The following is a 6,413-nucleotide window of genomic DNA, read 5'->3' on the forward strand; positions in this document are numbered from 1 at the left end:
GGCCAGGCATAGTTCACCATCTTTCGGGTACCAACGTGTGCGCTAAGGGTGCGCCCTCGGACGGCCGAAGCCGACCTGGCGAAGACGCCCCCGGACTGCGGACCAGCGCGACTTTGAACGCCGGTGGGTTCGGTCGCTAGGCCATCGTCCGCACCGTAAACGGTTCACTTTCATTGCGCCAAACGTGGTTTTTCGTAAGATCACCGTTGACTCGCGCACACGTTAGACTCCTTGGTCCGTGTTTCAAGACGGGTCGGAAAGTAGCCCGAAATCGTCGCCGACCGACGGGACCCCGCCTGCGACGGGGCCGCGTCGACGGTTCTTGCCGTCGGGCGAGCCGACCAGGAGCACCAGGGTTCGGCGCGAACGGTCACGCCGAAACGCAACCGCCGCGACGAACGCCACCCAAGCCCTTCGGCCGGCGCCCAACGGGTCGCGACGTCCGCTAACCGAGCGAAAGATCCGGCCGGCGGTTAGACCGACCGTGAATTCGCCCGGCGGGGACTCGCGGGCTCTGTCCGTTTACACCCGAACAGTTTCACGTTCTTATGAACTCTCTCTTCAAAGTTCTTTTCAACTTTCCCTCACGGTACTTGTAAACTATCGGTCTCGTGGCCGTATTTAGCCTTAGATGGAGTTTACCACCAACTTCGGGCTGCACTCTCAAGCAACCCGACTCGAAGGCGCGGTCCGATCCCGGAACGCTGTGACGGCCTCTACTGGCCTGGCACCATCTGCGGGCCATGGCCCCGTTCAAGGGAGACTTGGACCGTCACGTGCGCCCCGGCAACGAGGCCGGCCCGTACGCCACAACTCCCATAGGTGCCGCGACACAAAAGTGCGCGGCGGGATTCGGCGATGGGCTTTTCCCTGTTCGCTCGCCGCTACTAAGGGAATCACGGTTGTTTTCTTTTCCTCCGCTTATTAATATGCTTAAATCCGGCGGGTAGTCCCGCCTGATCTGAGGTCGGAACGTATCGGTTTTTTTTTTTTTAAATTACACGGCAGCCTGCGGTCCGCGCTCCGCCCGTACGGTGACCGTCCGCGTCCGCGTCTCGGAAGCCGGAGAGGTCCGTGGACTCTCAGCCGACCCGGCCGCGCTCTCGCGCGGCGGGCGGACGGGGACGTGCCGTTTGACGACGCGAGAACCCGTGACTGTTTGCCGTCACAACTTGGGCGGACGACCGGAGGCGGCCGCGCGAGCGCGGTTTTCCACGGTCGAACCGCCAATCTCGCACCACCGGAGCGGCCGACGGGCGGGCGGACAGTCCCCGGGAGGACTGCCGCCGCCGTCGGACGCCTGCCGGCGGCGCATCGGTCTGGCCGAGTATCCGGTATACGACCCTCAGACAGGCGTGGCCCGGGACCCGCGGGTCACCGAGGCCGCAATGTGCGTTCGACTGGTCGATGTTCGTATAACCTGCGGATTACACGACGACGCGCAGATAGCTGCGGTCTTCATCGATCCACGAGCCAAGTGATCCGCTGTTCGGGGTCGGGTGTTTTTTTTTGTCGACGAAACTTCTACCGGCCACGCGCCGTGCGCGGACGCACGGCGGGGCCCGTATGGTCTTTCGACGTTAACCATCTTTCGGTCGACGCTCGGTCGGGGGTCGCGGCGCGCGGGCGGTCGGCGAGCTAGTCGCGAGCGCACGCGGCCACGGGGTCGGATTAGGCGCGCGCGAGACCGGCAAGTGCTGCCGGTACCGCGGGCCCGTCTCTAATGATCCTTCCGCAGGTTCACCTACGGAAACCTTGTTACGACTTTTACTTCCTCTAAACGGCCGATTTCGGTCATCTTCGCGATCGCGCGACGACCCAGCCCCCGAGGGGGCCGAATAACGCGCGTCCACTCCGAAGACCTCAATGCGACCGTTCAATCGGTAGTAGCGACGGGCGGTGTGTACAAAGGGCAGGGACGTAATCAACGCGAGCTGATGACTCGCGCTTACTGGGAATTCCTCGTTCACGTGGAAAAATTGCAAGCCACGATCCCTAAGCACGAAGGAGGTTCAGCGGGTTACCCGGAAGCCTGTCGGCCCAGGAATGTTAACACACGCTGATTCCTTCAGTGTAGCGCGCGTGCGGCCCAGAACATCTAAGGGCATCACAGACCTGTTATCGCTCAGTCTCGTGCGGCTATTTTCGTCCGCCGCCTGTCCCTCTAAGAAGAGTTTAAGCTCCTGGGAGCCGGCGGTAGCCCTAGTAACGTATCGTGATCCGCCGGCGACGGCCGCGAACACGGCGCGCTTCACCACGGAGCCCGACGCACGACGGACGCGCGCCGACCGGAGGTTGCCCCCCGGCCGACACACGCCCGCCGCACGCCGGGACGCGGATGGCGCGGCCGCGCTCGACGACCGCCGTGGACGACGGGCGAACGCGTTCGGGGATACCGGGCCGAGCCGACGGGTACGCGAACACGAACGGCCGAAACCGCCCGCGCCGCGCACACGCCGACCCGGGGTTACCCGCCTAGTTAGCAGGACAGAGTCTCGTTCGTTATCGGAATTAACCAGACAGATCGCTCCACCAACTAAGAACGGCCATGCACCACCACCCACCGAATCAAGAAAGAGCTCTCAATCTGTCAATCTTTCCGGTGTCCGGGCCTGGTGAGGTTTCCCGTGTTGAGTCAAATTAAGCCGCAGGCTCCACTCCTGGTGGTGCCCTTCCGTCAATTCCTTTAAGTTTCAACTTTGCAATCATACTTCCCCCGGAACCGAAAAGCTTCGGTTTCCCGGAAGCTGCCCGCCGGGTCGTTAATGAAACGCCGGCGGATCGCTAGCTGGCATCGTTTACAGTTAGAACTAGGGCGGTATCTGATCGCCTTCGAACCTCTAACTTTCGTTCTTGATCATACGAGAACGTACTTGGCAAATGCTTTCGCGTCAGTTCGTCTCGAGACGATCCAAGAATTTCACCTCTAACGTCTCGGTACGAATGCCCCCGCCCGTCTCTGTTGATCATTACCTCCGGTCCCGAAAACCGGCCCGGCGGGACGCGCGGGCGACTGGCGCCCGCGGCCCGGCGGCCCGCGCACGGAAACGCCCCGGAGGGCGATTTCGCGCGCCCGCGAAGGGCGGAGATGCGCGGGACCGAGGTCTTGTTCCATTATTCCATGCGACCAGTATTCAGGGCCTTTTGACGAGACGGCCGTGAAGCCGCCCCGCCAGATTTGAGCCTGCTTTGAGCACTCTAATTTGTTCAAAGTAAACGTGTCGGCCCGCCGACGGCAATCGGTGAAGATCACCGCGCAGCAAGATTGGAGTAGGCGGCCGCCGTCGTCGAACCCCGACGGCCGCGCGACGCGTGGCCGCGCGGCGCGCCGGAAGCCCGAGACACGTGTCCGCCTGCCGACAATACGTCCGGCCGACGTGCCGGTAACTAACACCCCGAGACGGCTGACGAGCGCGACGACGACCGCGCCGACGGGACACGTGGTCCCGCGACACGGCCGGCCGCGACACGACGGACCGCCAGGGTGGTCCGGCACCGCCCAGACACAGATCCGACTACGAGCTTTTTAACCGCAACAACTTTAATATACGCTATTGGAGCTGGAATTACCGCGGCTGCTGGCACCAGACTTGCCCTCCAATTGATCCTCGTTTAAAGGTTTTAAAGTGTTCTCATTCCGATTACGGGGCCTCGGATGAGTCCCGTATCGTTATTTTTCGTCACTACCTCCCCGTTCCGGGAGTGGGTAATTTGCGCGCCTGCTGCCTTCCTTGGATGTGGTAGCCGTTTCTCAGGCTCCCTCTCCGGAATCGAACCCTGATTCCCCGTTACCCGTTACCACCACGGTAGGCATGGAACCTACCGTCGACAGTTGATAAGGCAGACATTTGAAAGATGCGTCGCCGGTACGGAGACCGTGCGATCAGCTCGAAGTTATTCAGAGTCACCAGGTCTTTGCGCGGGCCGCGATCGGGACGCGCACGAAGCGCGCCGCGACGGGCCGGTTTTGATCTAATAAAAGCGTTCCTCCCCGCGAGCGACGCCCGAGGGCGCCGCGACGGTCGGAACTCTGTCGGCATGTATTAGCTCTAGAATTACCACAGTTATCCAAGTAACTTGGGTACGATCTAAGGAACCACAACTGATTTAATGAGCCTTTCGCGGTTTCACCTTAATGCGGCTTGCACTGAGACATGCATGGCTTAATCTTTGAGACAAGCATATGACTACTGGCAGGATCAACCAGGGATCTCGGTTTTACAACAACTGCGTCCCGTGACGGATCCCCGCGGCGACGCCGACCAAGGGGCGACGACGACGCGGACACTCGTCTCGGGACGCGGTGCGTCCGAGCGCCGGTCCGCCCGTGGGCGAGCCGACGCCGAGGAAGGTCGAAACGACCGTGACCGGTATACGGTCACGGCGCACGACCGACCGCGGTTCGAGTGGGATACGTGCGCGGACGGGCGCCCGTAAACCGCGCGCTTCGGTCGACGCGAGCGCCGCACTGAGCACCCGCAGAAACGCGGGGCGACTGCGGCGGCGGTCGCGTGCGGTAGACCGAACACACGCGGAGAGCGAGCGCTCGCCCGACGCGACGTGACCCGTGCGTTGACGAGAGTCGGGGTTAGCGCGTACGCCGTCCGTTTTCAGCGGACGGAGAATTACCGCGCTAGCGCCTCTCGCCAGGTTTATAACGGCCCCCAGCCGAGATCGTGGGGGAAGCCGGGACGCGACGCGAAGTCCGTCGTCCCGGGGCTTCGCCCCGGCGACCGCCGGGCACGGCGACGATGGCCGGCCGCGGCGGGAATGTTTTGGCGTCGAGAGCTCGTAACTTGCGGAACGGTAACGGGAGTCGTCATCGATTTTTGAAAAAAACGATTTGCGCGTCGGAGGCCCACCGGAAGGCGGGCCTGCGACGCCGGTTGAGTTTTGCCACTCGGCGTGCGAGATGGGTCGGTCGCCGAAACTTGGACGGATACCATCGAAGGGCACTGGATTGCTGACCATTCCGAAGACTGGGGCAGACCGGTGCGCGGCGATGGACGCGTCGGCTTCGGCGTCGCCCGTGGCTTTGCTGTCGTACGTGATTGGCGATCGGACGCCGGCGGAACGCCGACGACCGAGTCGCTCACAAATTTACAAAATCTCGAGTTTCACAATGTGCGACGGGGGTATTCACGCGTAGTGGTACACCCGAGTCGAAGGAACTTCGCCATCACCGTGCGTAGCGGTTAGCCGAGAATCGAAAATCCGTCAATCACCGTGCGTAGCGGTTAGGCGAAAATCACAAAATCCGTGCGTAGCGGTACGGCCGCGGATAAAGGATTACCGATTTAAATGTCGCGGACACCGGTGTCCTATAGTACTCGGAACGTACGACGTGAACACGTCTCGGGTACGTCGAGATCGAACCAACGGTTAACGAGTTATTGCACACGGAAAAACTACGTTCGAAAAGTTGAATTCGAAATCGTGTCGACGGACATCGCCGGGGCTGCCGTCATGTGCACCACCCCGGCACCGACGAATAACCGAGGACGTCGAGTGAAAAAAAAAAATCGAATTTTCACACAACGGTGGTCCGTGCGACGAGACGGTACGGGCGGGCGCGCAGCTCGGCGACGGTAATCACCCCTGTAACGTCGCGGTCAGCGCAGAAATTCTACGCGGTAAAGGTTTTCGGCAAAGGGGGATATCCCTGGACAACGACTCTGCGGTCTGCCCGTGATGAACGGTACGGTCGATGTCACCGGCAAACCGTGAAAACGGGTTGACCGAGACCCCCGCCGTCGGAATACAGTCAATCACAGTGCGTAGCGGTTAAGCGAAAATCAAATATCGGTCTATCTCCGTGCGTAGCGGTACGGCCGCGGATAAAGGATTACCGATTTAAATGTCGCGGACACCGGTGTCCTATAGTACTCGGAACGTACGACGTGAACACGTCTCGGGTACGTCGAGATCGAACCAACGGTTAACGAGTTATTGCACACGGAAAAACTACGTTCGAAAAGTTGAATTCGAAATCGTGTCGACGGACATCGCCGGGGCTGCCGTCATGTGCACCACCCCGGCACCGACGAATAACCGAGGACGTCGAGTGAAAAAAAAAAATCGAATTTTCACACGCGGTGGTTCGGACACGGTCACGGGGACGCCGCCGCGCACCAAGGGCGACTCCGCGCCTCGCCCGTCGAGGAAAAATATTTCCGCGTACGGCACTCCGAGTCCGCGGGACGTAATAATTCTTTACGTTAGTCCACCTCGCACCCGTCGAACGCCGACCAGACAAAAAATCGGCAATCGATGAAGGGCACAGTGTCCCACGGATCCGGTCACGGGGACGCCGCCGCGCACCAAGGGCGACTCCGCGCCTCGCCCGTCGAAGAAAAATTTTTCCGCGTTCGGCACTCCGAGTCCGCGGGACGTAATAATTCTTTACGTTAGTA

At 61.0% G+C, this 6,413-nt stretch overlaps 2 non-coding genes across 2 annotated transcripts in view; both read right to left on the minus strand.

Moving 5' to 3' along the window:
* The window catches only part of LOC132953325 (large subunit ribosomal RNA), a 4,194-nt gene extending 3,224 nt beyond the window's left edge, over positions 1–970 (minus strand). Inside the window, exon 1 of the ribosomal RNA XR_009665578.1 lies at positions 1–970. This exon is cut by the window's left edge and continues 3,224 nt beyond it. This is a non-coding gene — a ribosomal RNA (large subunit ribosomal RNA).
* A 369-nt stretch (positions 971–1,339) lies between these two features.
* LOC132953323 (5.8S ribosomal RNA) lies at positions 1,340–1,497 on the minus strand. Its single transcript, XR_009665576.1, has one exon. It is a non-coding gene; the product is annotated as a 5.8S ribosomal RNA (ribosomal RNA).
* Between the last annotated feature and the right edge of the window lie 4,916 nt (positions 1,498–6,413).

Source organism: Metopolophium dirhodum, unplaced genomic scaffold (genome assembly GCF_019925205.1).
Source record: "Metopolophium dirhodum isolate CAU unplaced genomic scaffold, ASM1992520v1 scaffold13, whole genome shotgun sequence".
Lineage (NCBI taxonomy): Eukaryota > Metazoa > Arthropoda > Insecta > Hemiptera > Aphididae > Metopolophium > Metopolophium dirhodum.